This window comes from Sorex araneus, chromosome 2 (assembly GCF_027595985.1).
Source record: "Sorex araneus isolate mSorAra2 chromosome 2, mSorAra2.pri, whole genome shotgun sequence".
Taxonomy (NCBI): Eukaryota; Metazoa; Chordata; class Mammalia; order Eulipotyphla; family Soricidae; genus Sorex; species Sorex araneus.
Genome location: NC_073303.1, coordinates 167,178,910 through 167,204,802, shown reverse-complemented (window position 1 = coordinate 167,204,802; position 25,893 = coordinate 167,178,910).

The following is a 25,893-nucleotide window of genomic DNA, read 5'->3' as shown; positions in this document are numbered from 1 at the left end:
GTGAGGAGAGACTCCCGAGCACAAAGCCTGAGCACTGTCAGGTATGTTCTAAAAACAATGACAAAAAAACACCAGCAACTAATTACATATGCACATATCAGAGAAATAACATAATTCATATAGAGGATTTTACTCTGGGGAAAAAAAAATCGCTTTCAACCATGACTAATGTAGTTTTCCTTCCAGAATAAGCTACTGGAAGACTAAAAAAATGCCCATGGACACACTATTTATTCTTCTTATAATTGTACAGGAATTAAGGGAGACAACTAGGAGCCTCTAGAGGAAAACTAGTATTAAGAAATTCCACTGCATATTCTGAAAGTTAGTTTTCACTTCTCAGTATTTAATTTTAGGAATAAAGATTGTCTCGAGGGAAAAAAAGCCATTTCCCAAGAAAGAGAGTTATGCCCATTTTGTTGTTGTTGTTTTTTTAAAGAATTAATTAAAACCACTTCAAATACTTGATACTTTAAAATGTTCATTGTACAAAAATTAAATTTTGAAAAAGAATAAATCTTAAACTATAATCTGGTAAAGGTGCATGCAATCATTTGATTTAAAGTATAACCCATTAAAAACCTACTATTTTTCTAAACAATTTTCCTTTAATAACACCTTTTCAAGGCACTGTGAGAGACTGAAAATGAGTATGATTTTCTATATGTTTCTGCTATAAAATTCTTTTTTTTTTAATTTTTTTAATTTATTTTATTGAATCACCAAGTGGAAAGTTACAAAGTTCTCAGGCTTATATCTCAGTTACACAATCCTCAAGCACCCATCCCTTAACCAGTGCCCATATTCCACCACCAATAAAAACAAAAACAAAAGCAAAAACAAAACAGACAAACAGATAAAGGAAAAAAAAACAGTATACATCCCACCCCTCAACCCCCAACCCACCCCGTAGGTGAGTGATAATTTCACTTCCTTTTCTCTTTCCCTTGATTACATTTCAGATTTCACCACATAACTCACTATTGCTGTTAGAGTTTCAAAACAGACTCACTATTTTTGTTGGAATTTATCCCCTAAGAATACAGCTCCATTAACAGGGAAATATTTGATAATAAGTTTTCCATTGATGAGAATGAAGAGATAAAATGTTGCGCGACCGCGGTAGCGGCCGCGCGGTTTACAATTTCTGTATTATAGTAATTAAGTCCTCGAAGAATTAAGTTTCAAAATGAATCATTTTTCCTGGAACAGCAGTAGCCAAAGTTAGTTCATAGTCTCCATACATGGGTGCAAGCACTTGCTGGAACCCCAATTCCTAAAGCTGTCTCTGGTTCCCGCTTGTTCCACATCCACCGGCTCTGCAGGGGCATAGGCGCCGGGGCCGAAAACCCGGCCGGCCGGAGCCGAGCACGGGCCCTGACTGGTCTGCTATAAAATTCTTAAGAAGGTTAAACTCCCCAAACAAAATGCTAAGGTTTTCTTTAGAATTTTAGTACTTTAATTTATGAATTAAGTCACAAGTTCTATACTCCTTTACTATCAGACTTTCTATTTCCATTACATTTATTCAAAATTATATAGATGGCTCATATTAATAACAACTTCTCAAATACTCAAAATGTTATTCTTACCTTGGTTTTATTAAAACCTGTTTAATAATAAACACCATTCCATTGTTTTTGCCTATTTTTAAAGCAAAATCTATAGACCTCCTTCTCAGTTATCCAATATCAAATCAGATCTTATCAATACTAGTAATAATTTGTCTACATTATTCTTAGAAAATGAATTCATTAACTAATTGGACTAATGGATTTATTAACTGATGAAGTGAACATTAGCTAAAAGACCTAGATTCACTAGTTGGATAGCTAAATCACAGGATATAAACCCAAAGATATTGGACCACACAAAATTGGGGAATCAAGAGAGCGTGAGCTAAGCAGAAAATGCATATTAACTATTCATTTTACAACATACAATTGCTGAGCATTGCCATGGCCTAAATATGTGTGTCCTCCACAAGTTCATGTGCTAAGTTTCTAACCCTAAGCTATGACAACAGTAAAAAACCGAGTCCTTTGGGAGCTGAATTGGTCATGAGGTCATATTTCACAAATGTCATTACAACACTGATAAATTCCAAAGATATTACCAAGTCATTTTGCCACATGAAGATACAATTAAGAGCTATCTATCATGAAGGACCTCATACAAGTTATGATACCTAATTGGATTTCAGCCTCCAGAAATTCTGTTCTTCAAAAGTTACTCAATCTGTGAAATTGTGTTACCACAGTCAAAATAAATAATAACTATTTATAATATAGATTTTTACTATGCACTAATTTATAAGATACCAATAATTTTCATTAAATAAGTTTGTGAGTAATGAATAGGAAACAAAAATTCAATTTGCAAGTATAGTTTTAAGTGTGACTAAGAAGAGATAGCAAAATAGGAGTTTTAGGGGTACGAGTGTGAAGCCTAATCTACCCTTGTAAAGGTCTGACATTTTGTTCTGCAGGCAATAGGAAAAACAATAATGCAATTTTATAAGGGCTCTGAGTCCATGAGAATATGGATGGCTTGAAAGAAGTTACTACAACAAGACAGAAAACCTATAAAGAGAAAATTGAAATAATACAAGAAATAATTTATGTATACTGTGATAAATTACTGAAAATAAAGTTTTTTTAAAGAGGAGCGTAAAGATGTGCAGTATGTAGAGAAGAGTTTGACATGGGTGAATATTTAATTCACCTGGTTATTGATATTATGAATGCATAACTATAGAATTATTATTCATAATATTACTCAATAAAGTTAAATCAGCTCTAACCAACTGTCAGTTCAAGTTGTCATCTGTCGAGTGTCTCATGACAAATGTCATTTGACAAATGTCAAAAATAGATAATAATTCCATATTAATGGGATTTTCATAAAATTTAGTATACAATATAAATAAATTGAATTAATAAACTACAGATACAGAAGTTTATAAATTTTATAGACTCCATAGTAAAAAATATGAAAAAATGATAGTTTAGGAGAGTTACATATGTGACTTGAGAGGTCAGAGTAGGCTTTACTGAGACGGGACAATTGAATGGACAAGTGTAACAGATGAGTAAGTGAGCTAGAAACATAGCCAAATGATATCACACAGGAAGAAGAAATTATGCAAGGACCTTAAGACTTCCTTGTTTGCTCAAGCAGGTGCGCTAAAACAATGTAGACAGGAATAAAGGACAAATATCAGGCTAGGGTAAGGTGAAGCAAACTGGCAGACAGGAATTGTACCATAAAGGACACTGTAAGGAGTTCACCATTTGTCAATTTGTTTGGGAGCTGCACTGGGATGCTCTTTGAGCTTACTCTAAAATCTGCACTCAGAAGTCACTTCTGGCTGGACTTTAGGGAACCGAATGCAGAGGGGATGGGACCCAAGTTGGCTGTGTGCAAGGAGCTTACTTACTATACTATCTCTTCAGCACCGATTTCATGGTATTTGCATTGTTTTCATATAGGAAAGGTTTTGTGTTTTATATGTACTTGTTTTAGAAATAATGTTTTCCCACTTGTTTAAATAAATTGAGGAAGGCAAAAATGCCCAACCAGCATTCTATTACTCTTATCCACGGAAGAATGAAAATGTTTCTCGTCAAATATTTGATTCAAGAAAACATTTCCAGTCAAGAAATGGTGGTAGCAGAGAGATAATATGAGTTAGTTGTGTTCTGGTAGATAATACAGGGGTCTATAAATGTGCTAGAAGACAAAGGAATTAAAAAATAAAATAATGCATGTTACATTGAGAAATAAAGAGTAAATATTTTTAACTTTATTTAAAATAGGACAGGTGGATTTTTACAAAGAACAGTCAATATCAGGAGTGTATACTAATTTTAAAATGTAATGAAAAATCCATTTAAAAAATAAGTAGAAAGAGGAGATTGTAGCATAAAATACCCCCAGTAAGTAAAAGAATATTGTATTTGCCTAAAATTCTGGCTGGTAAGGTTCATATTTAAAAATAAATCCCAATACAACAATATGGATACTGCAGATGGTGATTACAAAAGAAGAATGGTGTGAGTTTAAAGAAGTTCTCAGTCAACAATGTCACTTCTTTTAGTGAAATAGGAACTTTCATGACTTGAAAGTGAGGACAAAAATAATGTGTCTTAAGGAAAAAAATAGACATAAAAATACAATCTAGAGAAGTGGGAGCATTTATAGACTAGTAGGATGATATTTTCATTGTCAGGCAGCAGTATAAGTTCACTTGGTTTCTAAATGTCAAAGTTAAGAATTAACTATAGAAATTTCAATAATATTCTCTATAAAATATATGAAGATCATACTTAATGAGAACTGACTGTTGAAGAGCTACGAAAATTGGAAAAAACAGAAATGGAGATAAGGGTATATAGATGAAAGTACAATAATTTACCGAAGAATTTAAATGGAGTTGGATGGAGGAAAATGGTATTTCAAAAGTAAAAAAGGCTATAAAAATGCAATGAGATGGATGATTTTTAGTTCCAGGAAATTTTAATTAATTGTGGATTTGATGTTTAAGAGGGAGAAAGTTGAAACATCAGAAAGTAATTTTATGGTGAGATACATGTCATTGTGATTTCTGATTAACACAATGAATTTTTAGTGTTAACATCTGTTTTACCATGACTTAGAAATACTGGAACCATGATTTTGTACTAGTGGAACCATGATTTAGTGATATTGGAATCATGAGTGATAAGAAGTATAATGAAACTAGCACATACAGACAAGTATAGTAGATAACTACTACAGACACCTTAGAATTTGTGTGAACAATAAGTAAAATTTCTGACTGTAAAAATATTAAATTTAGAGATTTTTACTGCACCTAATCTAAGTAATATGAACTTTAGAGATTGTTACTGTACCTAACCTACACATTATCACTGGTATAGCAACTGATGGTTATCGGTAATAAGAAAGACATGTATCATATGCCCTTAAGAGAAAAACTAGGGTGGAACATAGCAGTGTTGGGAAAATATAGCCGAACGATTTTTTTAATTCTATCATACCATAAATAGTTTTGATTTCTTTATTGAAATTTTTTGATTCCTCTGTTCCTCTTGTAGAGCCTGGCAGGCTACCGAGAGTATCCCGCCCCCATGGCAGAGCCTGGCAAGCTACCCGTGGCGTACTCGATAGGGCAAAAACAGTAACAAGTCTCACAATGAGTTGATACTGGTGCCTGCTCGAGGAACTTGGTGAACAATGGGACGATAGTGATACAGTGCTACAGTGCAGAATAGTGAAGATTTAGGTAATTACTGTCATCAAGGAATAGTGGAGGGCATGGTGAGTGCCATAATAAAAGATTTTGAGATATCCAGTACAATGAAATGAAGCTAAAGATATTGTCACTCTAAGGCATTGACATTGAAGACCTTGACTTCGATCCCAAAGTTGTGAGTAAATTGAAAAAAAGAACCAACAACAAAGCAATAGTCATTAAGAGATTTGTAAGGAAAGCATATGTAATTACATATTTTTATTTTCTTTTATTGAGGTACCTTTGGTTTACAAGAGTGCACATATTTGCATATTTTAGAAGTACAATTTCATCAGAGTGAACCTATCACCAAAGTTGAGATATTTCTCAACCACAGTCAACTGGAAACTTTTAGCCACTCCTGATTTTTGGTACCTCAAGTCTGAGCTCAGGAACTAAGAATTTGCATTGTACACTGCCTACGCTTTTTCTATTGGACATATAAATTATATTATCTGGTATTTGGATTTTTCCTGATTTATTTTGCTCAGAATAATACCCTCTTATTTTATCCATGTTGAAATCAAGGCACAATTTTATACTTTCTATAACTTTCTGTTCCATTATTTATATTTAAAATAATTTTTCCACTCACTTGTTGGGCACTTTGGACAATTCTAGATCATGGTTACTGGTAAATAACACTGCATTAGATAGCACTATATAGGTGTGCACAAATATTTTCAAATGAATGTTTTTGTGTCTTTGTGATAAATGCTAAGAAATGATATTAATGAATTATCCAATTATGTTGGCAAATTTTTGAGAAGTCACATATTGATTTTGAGTTTATAATCTCACCTTTGATTAATGAGTTTTACTGTAGCCCTGCAAGTAGAGATGGTTTCCAGCCTTTTTGGCATAGGATGTTCTTACAGTTAATGAGGTGATATTTCATTGTTTTGATTTGCATAATCAGTGATGATGAACATTTTTTCAAGTGTAGTCATCTGTATATCTTTGAGAAGTGTGTGTTCAGCTCTTGTCCTCATTTTGTTATGGTGATTATCATTGTAAAATTTTCTAATTTGTTTTTATGTCTCTTAAAATATCAACTCTTTATGAGAAAGATGGTATCTGAATATTTCCTCTCATTCAGTGGAATGAGAGAAATCTTTTCATTTTACTGATAGCTGCTTTCAATTTACACAAACATTCTAGCTCCATGTAATTTCATTTATTGGTTTTTGTGTTCTTTTTCAAGGGAATTAAACAACCCAATGCACCATTGAGTGCAATATTTGGAGTGCTTTACCTCTGTTTTCTTTTTTTTCTAGATAATTTGAAATTTACACCTGGCATCTAAGTCTGATTCATTTTGAGTGAACTTATCTGCATAATCTGAGAAAGTAGTCTAATTTCATTGTTTGTATGTGTTTATCCAGATTTCCCAACATTGTTTTCATAAAGCTTTCTTTTTCCACTTCGTACTCTTGGTTGCTTTTGTCAGATCAACTGTTCATAAAATTGAGTGTCTATTTCTGTGCTTTCTATTCTATCCATTGGCTTTAGAGTCCTTATTTTTGTTGTTGTTGTACCCCCCAATGCCACATCATTTACATTTCAAGGTATAGAAATTCATAATAATATATTTATTATAAAGATTTTGCTCGTGATTGGTTATGAATTATAGAGGACAGAGTAGAAGAATTTCAGAGATTTTTGTAGTGAGGATAGTTGTTAAATTTGAACTTACATACCTAATCATAAGGTATTTTAAATGGAATAAATATGATGAATATAATACATTCAATTTTTGTGAGGATTTTGATATTAAGAAGTTAAGAATAGCAGTTGAATATATGAGAATATATTTAGTTGCTGCTAACAGGAGCTTCATAGTTTTGAACAAAGTTTTGATCTCTATTAATCTCTCCTTAATCTCTACTGATGAACCATTGGGAAGCACAGTTCTCCACCTAGGACTATCACCTCTTGCTGGACCCAGTTGAGAGAATCAGGGAGATACAAGATACTATACTGATTTCTGGAATGTTTGCATTCTATTTTATTTCATGAAATAGAAAATTGTAACAATATTTTATATGAAGTATAGTGTTTTTTATACTTCAAGGCTTTTTTTTTTATATACTTCAAGTTTTTTATATTTCAAGTACAGTTGAAGACCTCCGGAACCCAGCCACAGCCATGCTCAAGGCCACTCTCCACACGTTCGGACAAGACTCATGCGTGAAGGAACCAGCAGAGGAATCCAGGTGTGCGGGACCTGGGGCCGAGATCTCCAAGGCTGCTCGGATTGGGACTGGGCCTCTTCCACCCAGATCCCCCATTTTCCAGTAGCTAGGTGGTCACATCCAGAAACTGTGTCATGTAATCCCATCAGTGGCCAACACCCAGAGACTGTAAAACCAAGCTCCTGGGAGCTAATAGCCTAGTTCTCTAACAGACTCAACATCTCTTAGCCTAGTTCTCCGTCTTGGAGAACCTGACAAGCTACCGAGAGCCTATTGCCTGCTCGGGAGAGCCTGGCAAGCTCCCTGTGGCATATTCATATCCCAAATATAGTAACAGATATATACATACCTCTCAGAGAGCCCGGCAAGCTACCGAGAGTATCCAACCCACACAGCAGGGCCTGGCAAGCTATGCACGGTATATTTGATATGCCAAAAACAGTAACGATAGGTCTCATTCCCCTGACTATGAAAGAGTCTCCAATCATTGGGAAAGACGAGTAAGGAGAGGCTGCTAAAATCTTAGGGCTGAGTGTAATAGAGATGTTAGTGGTGACCGCTTGAGTAAATCGATGAACAATGGGATGACAGTGATACAGTGATAGTGTTTTTTGTTCTTAAGGTGATAAAATATTGGCATCTTGATTAAATTGTATATGTAAACAGAAAATTCAAAATTTTATTTGAAATCTACTCTTCATAACATTCACTACTAATGAATAGTTCAAAATGAGCCCTAGACTTCTAGAAATATATATATATTATAAAGTAGAACAAGGTCTGGTACTTGTCACAGCCATTTTAGTAGCTATCAATATGGTGTATATCCATTCTATGTGTACAATGTCTTTTGTAATCATGTGCTATGTGCCATAACTACTGATAATTTACATAATGTGTCCTATACAAACTTGTGGGTTGAAATGAAAGGTTTGTCTAATAAATAAATTGAAAATGTCAATAATAATTTTCAGGGGAAGTAAGAATATAAAAGACTAAACATGTTTAGCATGTGCCAGATTTCCCCTGGGTGTTATTAAACCATGGATCAGCAGTTGAAGGTAGATGCAGGTCAGGCACAAGGCAGCAAATCAGTGTTGTTCTAAGCATTAAAATGAACTCTAAATGAAAAGGAAGACAGTAATTCATGATATTACCCTCTGGGTACTCAATGTTTATGCAAGTACGTGTTCTATAACTACATCACATCCATATAGGAACCAGTGCTATGCTTGTAAAATAGTGTATGGTGAATTGGTATTAAGGCAAACAATGAAATATTTTTCTAATCAAGGTTTTGCCTATTGTTCTCAGTTAAAATTTTACCTAAGCTTATAAAGGAACATATATTTATTAGTTTATTTTAGCAAAAATTCATAGAAAGATTTTTTAATAAAGATGTCCAAATGCTATATAGACTCATGAAAACAATACTTAAAGCTGTGTTTTTTTTCCTCATTCTGCATATCATTAAGTCAATCTTACCAACATCAGCATTATCTATTAAGGTTTATTACCACTTTAATAGGTCAAGTTAGGTTTACTGGAAATATATTAAGTACATCATTCAATTAAAATGAAAATCTATAATAAGACATTTAATTTAAAAGTGTCTTATATTTCCCATAGATGTACATTACTTTTCCTTGAAAATTTAATGTGCGTTAATGTTTAAAACTTACAAATTAATTTTAGTTTTTTGAGTTTTCAGCTTCTATAACCAATAAAACTGTATAAAGGAGCTTATATAGTATAATTACTTTCTTACCACACATTGATAGATGCCTACAATGTTGACATGTCTAGAGGTCATTTAAAAACAAAGTTTTCATTTGTGCCCTGAATATTATCTCAATGGTCTTTTGAAATAGCTCGAAGCACTGCAGTACATGTGTTGCATGTGTGAGGCTCCAAGTTCACTCCCTGGCACCACATGGGCACCATATCTCCAGATATGTAGTTCTGATGTTCCCAGAGTGGCACTGTGGACTTCTAGTACCACTGGAAGTATAGCTCCAGCAGGCTCCAGCTCCTGTCGGGGCCACGCTGTCTCACAAGTCTACTGGAACTGGCCCTCAGATCATCCTCAAAACTATCTCTAGATACCTGCATTTCACATACCTGGAGAGAATGAACAAGCCGGTTAGCCATGTTTAGATGTTGCCTATTCCTGCCCAGTACATGGCTCTAGTCAGTAAAATGATTTACCAGAGTCTTTTGTGGCTATAAGGGCATATAGAAGTATAGAAAGAGAGAAATGCAGGTTGGACAGTGCTGCCATGTTGACTTCCCCACCAGTCCTGTTCTACCGATTCTCGACTAAATCTCTGAGGAGACACAAACCAAAAAGCTAACGTTCACCACACAACAGCCCTCCAGGCTGAGAACTCAGGGGGGTAGAGAGCGGGCAGCCTCGGGAAGGCCCCAGGCTGAGTCCCCACCCTGCAAAAGCCTGACAACTGCACTCCCAACCAATTGCTGTGGCCAAGACAAAGGCATAACTTCACCTCTTCATTAATACTCTCTACAGAGACACCAAACCAAGCAATATTCAGGTACTCCTGGTCATCCAGGCTGAGAAACCTACATTTTTTCCCCCAACTCATTGGCTCATAAAGTGTCTGGGCCACTTGGCTTACCTGCCACCTCCATATTTGTCAATACTAAAATTCCCCAGTAGGAGGACACTGAATTAGTTATGTAGGAAAGTAGCGTAGGAGCCAACTATACTCAGGGAAAAAAAAAGCAGTTAACACCGAAGGCTCAATTAGCAAAAAACACCTTATTAAATCCTTAGACAAGGATCCAACAACCATGTGGTGAGAAGAACAATTTTCACATATTTTCTCTCACTGAAGTAATACTGTAGCACTATTGTCCCATTGTTCATCGATTTGCTCAAACAGTCACTAGTAATGTCTCCATTATCAAACTTGTTGTTACTGTTTTGGGCATATCAAATATACCACGAGTAGCTTTCCAGGCTCAGCCGTGCAGGTGAGATACTCTCAGTAGCTTGCCAGACTCTCCGAGAGGGACGAAGGAATCAAACATGGGTCGGCCGCATGCAAGGCAAATGCCCTACCTGCTGTCCTATTGGTCCTGTCTGCACTGAAGTAATTTTGATAATTCCTTAGCCACTTATTGCAGCAAGCAATATAAAGTAATTTACTGTGTTCTGGGCCAAAGGGGCAGGTTTTGAGTGTGGTTTGGTAAAATGAGACAACAGTGAAGGGAAAATGTCACTTTGGTAGTTCGATTGGTTTTGGAAGATCAAAAACCCATAAGAATTGTATTAGGAACAACTTGTAAATTACAGCGATTAAATACATTATCTTACTTAGAAAACTACATATAAAATAAAAAATTCAGAGTGAATGTATGAAAATAAGTACAATTTTATTGACCAAAATAACGTATTTTGAAACTCTGAGCTTATATTTATATTTTGCTTTATACCATTTGCTTTTTCCATTTTTTATGATACACATTGCCTCATAGAGGAGGAAAAGTGGAGATTCACCCTTCTTCTCTTCCATGGAGATAGCATTAAAATAGAGTCTGGTTCACCAACTTTCAGAATTACCAGGAATATGTATAATTTTGAATGTTTTTCTTTCAGACAGAAACCTTCTAAGACAGAAACAAGAGACCTTGACAACTCTTCCTAGAGAGCGGGTTTAAGACAGCATATGTTGTTGCCTCCTTCCATACAATATGTATGCCTAATTCCCACTCTTGTTCATGTCCCTTATTCTTTAATGAAGAATTTATTTTTCCTAGCACACTGACAAAATCCCTTTTATTTGTGCCACATTCAAGTGCAAGCCAACTGTAGTACAAGCTTGCATCAACATGATAAATACACAAGGGCAGTTTTATATTTTTAGTTTTCTTTCAGAAAAATCCATAAAGAATGAGTTAAAATAAGTGATGTTGAGTGGTATTCCAAATAGTTTTCAACAGTATAGTAAGAAGTCATAGTATATGTCAAGATATTCACATGGGGGAAAAAACTAAAGCTTTAGGTTCAGTGATGTCCAATTTAAGTAATTGCTGTCCTAGGAGCAATATGACGGCCACCAGAAACATGCCACGGGACCTCTCCCGAGACTGTTTCACTCGGGGTGTCCCAGGGTGGGGGAGGGGGAGGGCCCTTAGGGCCCCAATGGAACTAGCTCCAGGAACCGAAAAACTCCAGAACCCAACTGCCGCCATGCTCAAGGCTGCTCCCCTCACACTCGGGTCGAGCCTCATGTGAATAGGTTCACACAGGAGTGAACCTATTCCTGGACCGCTTAAGACACTTCCTACCCATTCTCCAAGAGTACCACACCACATTTGATGGGTACAAACAGTAGCAACCAATCATATATGGAAATATATGTAAATATATATACATATATATCTATTTTCAGATATATATACGAAAGTCCACATCACACAACCATTAACAACATGTTTGTGATATCCTAAAGAAGGTTTTTATGGCCCCTGCCAAAATAGAACAGCCTTCACACTCTTTTCTCTGTGGATACTTTTTTGTAGCATTTTCAGCAGTTTTTCTTCACAAACAATACAAAATATATTATTTTGGTTGTGTTTTGTAATAGGGACTGGGGCCTGGGATGGAAACATCCCAAATATGGTGTTTTTAAGGTGTAATGGTGGTGGGATTGGTGTTTGAATATTAAATGCAATCAAATATTGAGAACTAACTTATAAAATAAAATTTTAAAAAAGTAATTGTTGTACTAGTATAACTATATCTCTTTCTTTAAAACTAAATATTAACATGCCCTCCACAATGACGAAACTTAGTGAAATGATGTTTCACAACAAAGAGTAGTCCTTTTAGTCAGGGGACTTATTTTGGGAAGGGGATTAAACATATAATTAGGATCCAAAATTTAGGACTAATGCATAGAAAGGTATAGTTTTACGAGACAAGATGAAGTGTGGCAACTGAGAATGCAAAGGAAACAGGTCATTAGAGCAATAAATATACAAGAGAAATATATGACTATTATGAATGCACTAGGGGACAGATAAATTTCTCATTACATGGTGTGGGGATTCATATTAAAGATACAAGCAAAGGGCCTGAACGACTGGTCACTCAAGTCATATTGGTAATGTGAACATAGTTATACATGAACTATATGGTTTATTTAGGAAAATTCCATTTTTATAGATTTCCAGTTGTTGAATTTCTCCTAGATTTAAAAGAATACATCAAGAGATTTAATGCTTTTTTTTTATTATGAGACTACAAAATGCAATGCTTATTGGATTTGCAATGCCAGCTAGCAAATGTACAAATTGCACATTCCACTCAACTTTGCCACTTTTGGGAGGTCAGCAGAAAATAGTAACCTTAGGAAGATAAATTTATTAATGTTGAGAGATATGGGTTGGAGCATCAGAGGGCACAAAAATTAGTTTGTCAGCTCCCATGAACATATTGGTGTTGGAAATTAATTCACTGTGGGTACATGGGAAGCACTGAAAATAGAATTAAAGAGATTCAAGTAGATATTGACATCACCATTTATACAGAATTAAAATAATATTCTGATAGACTAAATCTAATTGATTACACATTTAGGATATTTGAAGAACTAAAAAGTAATTTTAGACATTAAAATGCACATCCTGTTTTATTAAGTTTTGGGCAAAGTAAACTTCTGTTCTGTTTAACCTGCTATACTCATCTGCTTTAGTATTCTCATAAGTTATAAATTTATATATAATATGAGCTATAATATTATCTTGATCTGATTTGTTTATTTTATATTTTTGAAGCAAACCAGGTTTCTCTCAGGACTGCGAGTAACAGTGCTCACTGGCTGACAGTATTTTTGAGGAAGTTTAAGGTGCTGGGATAGAATCATGCCTCCCAGAGCATGTGGTCCATATTCTGAGCCATCTCCCCAGACTAGTATTAATCTTATAATCCTTAAATTAATTATATACATATATTTATCTGCATCATCTATACATATACCTTTTCCTACAGTGCAAGATGGGCTGGAGTGATAGCACAGTGGATAGGGCGTTTGCCTTGCAAGCAGCTGACCTGGGTTTGATTCCTCCATCCCTCTCAGAGAGCCCGGCAAGCTACCAAGAGTATCCTGTCCACATGGCAGAGCCTGGCAAACTACCCATGGCATATTCAATATGCCAAAAACACAACAAAAGGAGGACAGTGCTACAGTGCAAGATTAAATAAATATTGACTATGAATAGTATGTTTGTTCTTTATATAAAGTCATTTCTTTCCTGAGCAAAATAGGAAGTCAGAAGGTAATCGTAGTAATCACTAACATTTTTCAAACTCTAAATATGTGTCAAGCCTTACCTCAGCACTTTTGAACTATTGCCTTTATAAAGTCTATTTGATGCAACCATGACCTACCAGTTGTTCTGCTAGTATAGTAACAACATTTTCTAAAATAAGAGTGATCTAGTGTGGTGCTTATAAACCAAAATACTCGAGGAAGAGTAAGGTGCTTATGGGAGTGAGCATGAAATACATCCCTTTTCTAATGTATTATCCTCTAGCTCACTTTGTGTTGTTTGATTTAGAAATGTCAACTTTTCTCTTCAAACACCCCTTTTCTATTTTTTTCACCTTCTGATTCTTTCATTCACATACACATACATAGATATACATACAAAGAAATATGTATGTATATTTGCATGTATATTACATACATATATACAATTATACAAAATATACACACTTGTATCACTTTTATCAGTTATCATCCCATCATTCACCGATTTGTTCAAAAGGGCATCAGTAACATCTCCATTTGTCCCTGTCATGTGCTAGTGTGGCCCAATGCTCTCTGCTTGCTCCAGGAACATGAAGAGCCTCAAACCGTTCATTTAGCATCTTGACAAAAAAATCTGACCATCTCATAGGTGGGCAGCCATGCGGTCTTTTGACATCCTGTGGAATCCAGTCAATAACAGCTCTAGTTCAGCGGCCGTCTCTAAATCACATTATGTGTCTGGTCAATCTGATTTCCGACACCTTGGCAAATGAGACAGTGTGCCTGATTTTTGAATGTCGACAGAGGTCGGAACTCCGAATTCCTTTCTCACTTGAGTGAAATGTGACATTCCGAGCATAGCTCTTTCAATTCCTGTTAGGGATACCCGAATAGTGTTCTCATCCATTTTGCATAGGGCCCAGGTCTCTGAGGCGTATGTTATTGCAGGAAGAATAGTGGACTTAAAAAGATGTGCCCAGAGTCGGAGATTCTTCATCCTCTTAACACCTTCTTTGACACTCTTGAATGTGTCCCACGCTGCTCTTTTCCTCCTGTGCAGATTAGGTGCCAGGTATTTTGTCATGTTGAGTTCTCGAATTAGGTGCACATAACTGCTGCATTCAGAGATATTTTTTAGGTTGAGGGCAAATGGAACATTAGGAATTGGTCTGTTTCTCATGAATATTGTCTTCTTAAAATTCAGCTGCAGCCTGACCTTTCCACATTCACTGTCGAAGTCAGCCAGCATTCGTGCCACTTGGCTGATATTTGGTATCATTAGAACAAAGTAATCAGCGAAACAGAGGTTGTCTAGTTGCCGACAGTCTATCTTCACTCCCATTCCTTCCCATTCCAGTTGTTGCATGATGTTCTCGAGGATGGAACTGAAGGGTTTTGATAAAATGGTGTTGCCCTGCTGAACCCCTCTATGTTGATGATCACATCTTGGTAGAATGGTGAGATCCTGGTGGTGAATCCATAATATAGCTCACGGAGGATTCTGATGTACTGATTTTGAACACCCTGTTTGGCTAAGGCTTCGATGACTGCTTCAGTCTCAACACAATCAAGGCTTTCTTTAAATCAATGAATGTTAGACAGAGCAGCATCTTGAACAATCATGAAACCTCAATGAGCTTGGTCACCATGTGGATATGGTCGATCTTGCTGAATCTATTTCGGAACCCTGCTCACTTTCATGGTTGTCCTTTGTCTAGTGTTTTGTCAATCCTATCCAGGATGACTCCAGTGAATAACTTGTAGACGACAGACAACAGGCAGATCGGGAGATAGTTGCCAATGTTGTGGATGTCTCCTTTCTTGTATGATTTTCCATTGGAACGGAACCTTGCATTCAGACAGGTAGAACTGAACCTTGCATTCAGACAGACAGGCTCTTGTGAAGAGCTGAGCCAGTGTATTGACTAGTACTGGTGGCAGATTCTTCAGGTGTTTGGGTCTGACTTTGTCTGGAATGGGTGCTGTACATTTCTTTACCGATGAAATGGCGTGTCGGATTTCAGAAGGGAGAACGCTGGGAACGACATATCCATCCTGAGGAATTTGGTATGTGGGCAGGTGGACGTGGCTATCAAAGAGATCCGAGTATAAGTCATGGATAACCTTTTCCATCACCCTTCAGGAAGATGTGATAGATCCATCAGGACATCAGAGGGCTGTCATCTTAGTCTTATAGTTGGCGAAGGACAGGAAGTTGTGAATACTTTTCCCGGCTTCTGCTGCATCAGCCAACTTTGCTGCTCTTCTCTCTTTGAGGTCTTTATCACTTCTGAACAGCTTTGAAAGCGTGAACATTAGATTGTGATTGCCTGAGGCTCGTGCCAGACCATCCTGGCAAATGAGTTTGAGAGTTTTCGAAGATAGGCAACTCTTTGTGGGTTTCTCTGTCTCTGAATTCCTCGCATAATCATGGAGGTGCTAAAACAGTCAATCCTAATCCTTCTCAATGTTGTCAATGACGGCATCTTCCCATATTGCTGTAATAGAGTCAAAAAACTCCCAGTTGGTGGTCATTCTGGGAGTTCTCTTCTTAAACTCTCCAGCCCTTTATCCCCGCTCCATGAAGTAGAATTTTGCACGAAGGAGATGGTGGTTTGATCCCATTTGGAATTTTGGGACACAGCAATATTGGTCAGGCAAAACAGTCATTTGGATATGATGTGGTCCATTTCATTGTGGAACTGTCCGTCAGGAGACTCCCATGTCCAATATACATATATAGCTAATTTAACACAGATGGCAAACTTTTCTTTTCATAGAAAGGCTAGCATTGATCATAACTATCAAACTATAGAGTGTAGAGAAGATGTAAGTGACACTGCTTTGTGCAATCCACAGAATTCCTATAACTTAAAGTTTAATATTGCAAGATAATTGTAGCACTGTAGCACTGTCATCCCATTGTTCATCCATTTTCTAGAGCAGGAAACAGTAAGATCTCCATTGTGAGACCTATTGTTACTGTCTTGGGCATATCAAATACGCCATCGGGAGCTTACCAGGCTCTGCCGTGCGGGCGGGATACTCTCAGTAGTTTGCCAGGCTCTCCCAGAGGGACAGAGGAATAGAACCTGGGTAAGACAAATGCCCTACCCACTGTGTTATCGCTCCAGTCCACAAGATAATTACAATACTTAAATTTACACTATTTGATATCATTCTTATGCATACACTACTGGAAATACTATAGATGGTAGATTGCTACTTCCCAAATGACTCAAGTCTTTAACCAAAAAAGATTGGTATGAAAATAATTATGTTGACTATGTGACTCGTAACATTAATCACTGGTGACAAATGATATTGTAAATGCAAACCATGCCAATCATGTATTTGTTTATTAATGTATATTATTTAATATTATCTACTGTGAATACAAAATAGTCTTTTGAATTTTTCAGTAATGATGGCAAGCAAGGCATATATATTATAGAAAAAATATTAACTATATTTTGCAAAACTTAAATCAGGCATTATATTGATTCCAGGTATTATCTAATTTTCTCTCTGTAACTCCAACTGTATGTTTCCTTTAGAATATTCAATGGACCTACAATATTAGAATGTGATATTAAGTTTTGATCTTATCTTGAAGGATGCTGCAATAAAAAGTCAGCATAACAGATGAACCGGTCATGACTTGTAAAAGCAAATTGTTAAACTTACATGTATACTTCTGTGCTCTGTGTGCTACAAAAGCATCTATTAAAAACAACAATAAATGGAATGTACCTTTAAGTTGTAAGAAAAAATATCAATGAGTTTTGTTTTTAATATGAAACTTTTAAATATCCATGACAATAGCAAACAAATATGTGAATAAATAAAGACAACAAAGACAAACCTGTGCTGATATCTGAGAATTTCCTTATATCAATCACATAGGATTATTAAGCAATATCATCAGTCAGGAAGATCATTAAAATATTTGAGAATTTATTGTGGGAATAGATAATGACATTTTTCCCCTTGCATATTACACTGAGCAACTCAGTAGCATCACTAAAATAAAGCAACTTCTAAACACAATGAAAAGTCTTCAAGTAATATTTAGATAACAAATTATAAAATGTTCTATATTGTAATTTATAAAATTAACTTAAAATTTTCTTGTTTTTAGCATTCTGAATTGCTTAGTTTTATTTGTGTTTTTAAAAACTGCTTGTTTGCACATATTTCTGAAAGCAAATAATCTTGGATTCTCTAAATTTTGAAAGTAAAAAGTCTATTTGATCTAGGATATTAACAATAAACACTGTGCTCCTATATTTTAGATGTCAATTATTTTTTTTAGAAAAATAATACAATGTTTTTATTAGAGCTTGAAATCAGGTGATTGTTTCAGAAACTATTATGTCACATCACTATTATTACATATCTATAAAATATTTTAATAGTATATTCAACAAACATTAGAATGAAACATACTGTATTTGCTACTCTAAATCAGCCTCTGAAAGACTTAGGGGGTCATTTTCCCCATCCAATGCTTCCACCTGATATTTATTAATCTTTCTAGTGCATATGAAAGAAGGCCTTAAACATTCAGGGTTTAATTCCATGAGAGAAACTAGGAGCACTTGACTCTGTATCCATTACCACCGAATAAAATGTCTGTATGTAGACACAGAGAATAGATAAAGGGGGGTTGGAACCTATAATGTTAGCTGGGAAAATAAGGTAAGAATGGTCCAGAATCACTTTGCAGAAATATAGATCAAATTCTAAGCTAGTATAAAATAGACAATGCACTAGACTGAGAATGAATACACAATTTTAAAATGAGCTTTGACAAGAGGAGCTGTAAACTTGGAAAGGTTCTTTAACTTCTCTGGACTTATTTCCCCAAACAGTTTAGTGTCAGATGGCACAACAAGTAAAATGTTGTTGATACATTTTATTATGGCATGTGATTTGGAGATGTATCACAAGAAACATCCTAGAAGACAAAAAGAGTTCAATTTAAATATTTTCTCTTTCTGTCATTTTCTACAAACCAATGTTGTTAATATAATAACCAATATATATCCCATTTTACAATATTGCTCTTATTCAACTTTTACTAAATGATACCCCACTCTGGAATAATCAATGTTTCATGTTCACAGGAGCAACTATTAAGACAGCACCAAATTCTGCTATACTGGTCAAAGTATAACACTGAAAAGAATTCTTATAGGGTATTTTTAAAAATCTACTTGTGCATTTATATATATACATATCTACACATATATATTTCTCATTTATGTTTAAAGGAAGTTTGGATGTATAAATGTTCGATATATGTGTTTGTTTTGCTTCTGTAGATGAAGGGATATAAATCTCTCATTCCAAAAAGAAAAAAAGACATTCCATGCAGGTTAGTCAATTGGCCTAAGTTTTTTGTCTAACCATACCTCATTGTTACCATTATGTGCTTCTGAAGATTCAAGCTTGCAGGAAATATTGATCTTGAACCATGAAGATAGTACAGCAAATCATGCACATTCCGTGTACTCAGCTAATCCAGCTTCCATGCCTCACAATTCAGGCATTTGGTTCTATGAGCCCACCAGCAGTGATCCCTGAGTGCGGAGCCAGAGTAAGCCCTGAGAACCACCACTTGACCCCCACACCCCACTATCAGTGCAACACACACTATAAAAAGAAAAAATCTAACTTTCCTTGTAAATATTTAATAACAAGGAAGCCTGTTTTCACATGGTCTAGACAGAGAAGCAAGTAAAATCTTGATAGCCATATTGTTTTCCAAGGGCAGGGAGATTCTGAGCAAGTCTCTGGTTCTTGAGTAAACTATTAGAACAACTGAGATCATCCCATCAAACTTTCTGTTTTGACAAAAAAATTCTCATCCCATCCTAGAATAGGAATTAAGGACTTTTCTGATACTATAAAATAATCTTGCAGTAGGAACTTGATATTTATTTAGAACATGTGTGTTAGCCTGTCTATGAGATAGAAAGAGCAGTGGATGCCAGTGTAATGGGTTTACCCTCCAAGATGAAGAGATAAATAAATACCCTCCAGATAAATATGTGAATTCTGAGGAATCTGATGCATATATATTTTGCCAAGACCTTCTGTGTTCTACTACTTCCATAGCAAGAAACTACATAAAAACCCCTTTAAGTGAGAGAAGGCAGCCACTCGTCTTCTTGTCATATGCTGCACCTTGTCTGACACATAGCAGTCCCTTGATAAATAATCTTTATTAGTTAGTGATTTTTATATTTCTCATAATTAAATGCTGATTGCATTAATTTTATATAATTCAATTAATTTTATTTTGTTAAAAGCAAACATTAGGGGCTAGAGAGTGCAGTTGGTTAAGCATTTTCCTTATATACAATTGACATGGTTCCATCCCTGGTACCCCATATGGTTTTCCAAGCCTGCCAGGATTATCCTTGAGTACAGAGCCAGGAATAAGCCCTGAGTAGTCCCAAATCTCTCCTCTCTTTCTCTCTCTCTCTTTCTCTCTCTCTCTCTTACTCTCTTACACATACACACAGAAATGTACACACTCCTCTAAAACACTATCAATCTGGGAACATGAAAATAACCATTTTTGACCCAAAAATGTTAAAGTATTTAGAAAACTGCTGAAAAACAAAACATACTGTAAATTTGTTTTATATACCAAAAAATACTCTTTAAAGTGATAATGTTCATCAAGGAAAGTGGAATAAATGGAAGTGAGTTGTAGTACAATGATTCGAGGTGCATTCAGTCCTCCCTTAGGCTTTCAATCTTTACCTTGAATGACCTGAGGAGGAAATGGCACCAATCTCCCTGAACATTGCTTGGAAACACCCTCCGACCCTCCAAAAAAAAAAGTTGAAATACGCTTAATTATATTTCAGACTTCAGAATACATGTTGAAACCCTTTTGCTATATTTCAGAATTCCTTTTCATCACTCAATACAGAGCTATGTAGCTACTGGTATTTGAGATCCCTGATAACAAAATGAAATACAAGCCAGACAATAGATTTGGGAAACGTTGGTCTTTTGCCCTTTCTCAAAATACAGACATAAACTGAGGTGTCAAAACTAGATCTGACAGTGATGGCATAGCAGCTGACAGCTCAGACGCAGCCTGCCGGAGGCCGGATACCGCCAAGGCAGAGATGGCAGGATTCCACCAAACTGATACGTCTGTATCTTGAGGTAAGGAGGACTGGCTTCTGCTTCCTGTGATTGGAGGTTTTTATTATTGTAATAGAGAACTGGGAGCTTCTTAATCTACAATTTACAGTCACCACTCAAACCTCATTTGCCAGATTGCACAGGATGTACTTACAGTATCATCTCTTTGAAAATACTCATCAGGAGACCAAAAAAAAGAGTTTAGGGGAACTATATTTCAAAAGCACTTTTTAGATCTGTCATATGTCCTCATTTGCTTGGCAATGTGCTATGAAATCAAGATTTGGATTCTAATTTTCTGGCTTCCCCAGATGATTTTCTCTAGTGATGTCAGCACTTCATGATGCTGATGCCAAGTGTTGTTTATGCCTTCCTGTCCTCTGGGGACTCATAAATCCATCCTACATCCACAAGCTGTCAGAAGAGAATAAAGCACTGGTCACTAATCTTGTCATGGTCAAGGTACTTCTCAGCACCCTGGTTAATGTCTCGGCCTGGATTGGAATCAGCCAGTAATACAAATGTGAGCCTTGTATATCCTTTCTGTCTTTGCCATCAGCTGATCTTCTTTCTCCCTGACATTCTCTAAACCATGTTAGACAGGTGTTACACAAAGCGGAAAACATATCTCTACTAAAGAGTTTTGGGCATGTGTGTTTTAAACAGGCTGCTGAACAGTTTATTAAAGTTTCGCAGGAGCAAACAGTCCCTCCAGATGGCTTTTGTTCCCCCCTATGCATCATTTCATTTTACTTAACAGGCTGAACATAAAGGGATAAGTCCCTTCATAAAGTGATATGAACAGAGTAAGACTGAAAGTTCTTTTGCTCAAATGGCCCCATTATATCCACCATTGCCCCCTTGATGGCCTGAGATGGTTCATTTCTTTCAGCAAAGAATGCTTCTAATGCTGATGTAATGTACAATAATCTTGGGCAACTGCTTTGGGAGAAGAAAATATATACCCCTATGTGTTACATACACACACATATATGAAAGTATACATATATGTATTTCCTAAGCATAGTACTCAACTTCAAGTTGTCAAGCTGTTTTAAGTCATTTAAGTCTCAAATTGAATAGACACCAATATTTATTTTTTATCTGAACAGTCTTATTAATATATTCATCCAACTTTTCTTCTTTTTGCATAAAATAATTTGATTTTAAAATAATGCAGTTAAGCAATCATTTGCTTCTCCTATCCCAGGTGCATAGGCAAAAATTCCTGCTAATTTTTGTCAATTCAACATACAAACAAAAAATCAATTTTTTAAAAGAAAAGCAAATATGTTATAGTATTTCCTTCGATGCAATTTGGAGCTGGTTTTCAATTTAACTTATCTTAATCATTTTTGGTACCTCCAAGTTTATTATTATGAAACTTACTCTTTCTTATTCACTGTACCCTGTCATCAAAGATTTATATTTTAGTTTTATAATTAAAAACCCCCTAGAATTTGGAAATTGCTCAAATTCTGGATTATGCATAGTCATAGTCATAAAAGTAGCTTAGTATAATGAGCTTTGTATGATTTTGAATCAAACTGACCTAATTTCAGTCTTACTTTTAACACTTCATATCTGTGTGCTTCTAGACAGATATTTGGGTGAGGGAGTATTCGGCCACATCCAATAACTACTTAGGGCTTACTCCTGGCTCTGTGTTTAAGAATCACTCCTGGTGACTAGGGAATCAGATGAGATACCTGGCATCATACAGAGGCCATCTACATGGAAGATAAGCTTAAAACCTGCGCTCCCTGACAGGCAAGATGCAAAGGCATCATTCATGGTGTGAAGTGCCTTACAGATAAACGAGGTTCAACATATATTAGCTACATTAAATTTGTATGAATTACCTAGCAGTTAGAAGACAGAGTTCAATACAAAAAGAAAGCCATGTGGAAAAACTGAGCCTATAAATTAGTTTTATTTTTGAATAAAACTAATAAATTTTATTAAAAGAAATTTAGGGAGGTATGAGTGGAGAGAGAGATATATATGTTTAAGAGAAGACACTGGCTCCTTCAGAGTGATAAAAGGACATACGGGCTTTTGGAAGAATATCATATATAATTTCTCTATATTGTCTTGTTCCCTGCATAGATAAAAATTAAGCTGGGCATTGTGAAGGGAAAACCTCGCACTCTTGATAGTCCTTTCATATTCTTATCATGACCATTTTTAATATTTATTTATTTTTCATTAGTGAATCACCGTGAGACAAAGTTACAGACTTACAAGTTTTCATGCTTACGATTCAGTCATACAATGAGTACCCATCCCTCCACCAGTGCCCATTTTCCACCACCAATGTCCCAGCATCCCTCCCACCACCCTCACCCTGTCCCCTTCACCCCACCCCGCCTCTGTGGCAGGGCATTGCCTTTAGCTCTCTCTCTCTTATTGGGTGTTGTAGATTGTTATAGAGGTATTAAATAGGCATCATGTTCAGTCTATAGTCTATTTTCAGCCCGTATCTCCCATCCCTAGTGGGCCCGCCTAGCACCCTTTGCTTGGTGGTCCCTTTTCTATCAGAGCTACTTCTTCACCTAGCATATGAGGTCAGCTTCCATGCTGTGGAGTAATCCTCCTGGTACTTATCACCACTATTCTTGGGTGTTAGTCTCCCATAAAGTAATATAAAGTATCATGAACTTTAAATTCTCCTGTAGCTTCTCCTTTACTAAATAATAACAATCTTTCTCTGACTTATACCTAGATTTCTCCATTTCCAAAGAGCTCGGTATTTGCATCTCAAAAGGCATGTTCTTATTGCCTTTGGGCAACTTTTAGGTTGCGGCAATTTTTTCTTAAATTTTATTATTTCCCCAAAGTTCATAACCATGTTCCTCTATTTGCCTACATTTTCCCTCTTTGTAAAGAATAAAGCTGAAAGATACAATTTTGTGGAAAAGAGTAATGTATATAAAAGTTGTACTGTACGGACCTAATAATTTTTTATCAGAGATTACAGTAGAACTATATTGGACTGGTTGACAGCACCACCTTCTTCATTTCTTTTATTTATGGTGAAATTGAAACTCTGCTTTTAAACTTAACTGTAAAACAAGTCAAAGCTGATGTATTAGATTATGACTTCGTCAAAATTATTATTATTTAGTCAATCTAATATTATTGCCCCAAAACATATGTGGTAAATTATAGTACATATTCACTGGTCAGTTACATAGTTTAGTTTTCCTTTCATAAATTATGAACAATGGTGTCAGTTATATTTAATTAAAAAAACATTTTCTTAAAGTCCCTCCATTTCTTTCAAATGACTTGTTTTGGGTGAGTCAGAGCTAATTTGCAGTACTAGGGCAGATTTGACCAGACAATTGTTATTCCATTGCATACATAATTTTAAACTTATTTATTATTTAAAATATATAAATTATATATAAAAATAATATGTACATCTCATTTACGCATTCTGTTCCATTGCACTAATTCCAATTTATGAGATTTAATAGACATGTCAAGAATAATATGCTTTAAATTACTGTAAAATTTATACTCTTTATAAAGCAGATCTCCCGATTCTTACGCAGGTTGATATTAGGGCTCAAGGGATTATTGAGAGATACTGTTTTCTTAGTGAATATTCTAGAGGGTAAACTGGTTTAGCTGGTAATGCAAATAAGAAATTTGTACACTTATTTCCAACTGGCCTCCATGAGATTTTGTGGTACCCCATCCTACTCTAAATTCTCTAATAGAATTCCAACTTAACCTTGTTAGTGACTTCAGGTTTTTGAGCAAAATTCTCTCTGAAGTTTTATCAAAATGTGTATAAATACAGATATTTTTGGAAGGAGACTTTCTTTTCTCACGAATGTGTGAAAAATACCTAAGATCCCGTCAGAGAAGTAACCCTACCTTCTCTCAGGTATTCCTAATTATTTATTTGACCCTCTGAGCAACTTCCTCCTGGAAGTGTCATTTTTGAGAGTGTGCATATCTGTGTGTGTGTGTGTGTGTGTGTGTGTGTGCGTGTAGGGTGGTGGGGGCAGACAAAATTAAGTATAGCCCTCCAAAAAAAGTACTCAATGTCGTCATATTTTTCCGGTGTTCTTCGTTGATGTTTTATTATTGACCTTTTTTTTTTATTCAATTTTAAATCAGTGGATCTGTTTCTCCAGGGAGGTATGAGTTTTCATATTCCAGTTGATTTATATGGATTTCCTGTAAAATGATGACTGCAGGATGAAATCAATCACTGTGATGCCTACAGCAGTGTCCCGGATAGGATGTAAAAAACATCTGACGTTTTCCATTCTTATTAGGAGTGAAATGAGAACACACTGTTTTCTCCATACTTCCTCTGCTGGAGAGATTATTTAGAGAACCTCACACTGATAAGAGATAGAGACCTTCTACTTTAAACATGTAGTTGATGTTTTATGATGGCAATAAATCTGAAGGTTTTATCTGACCTTTTAAGCACTGTTGAGGACTTAGGCAGGTAGGGACATGATTATTACCCGAGAATCAAAGAAGTCACTGTATTAACACAGTTTGGATAACATGACAGTGACCACTAGAATATAAAATAGTTCTAAAATTCTCTGTTATATTGGTTTGCTAGAAGGATAAATATTAGAATACTTGATTTAGTTTGCTATTTTTGGGAACATTTTCTAGTAATGAGGGAAATATTATATGAAATTTAAATATCCACTATATACCTATAAAAATTGCCTACAAAAATTCCTTATATACACATTACCAAGATGAGATTTCTTTAAGATAGTATGGGATAGATAAAGACACCTGATTTAATGGTTTATGAACCATTGGCCCATCCATTGCAAAAAATAAGAGAGAAAAAGAAAGACTAGTAGTAAAGGGCTTTCTTTGTAGTTTAATTTTATTTCGGTTTTATTAGTGTACACCTTTCCATTTGACATGAGAATTTAAAATTAAAACTCCCTAATGTGCA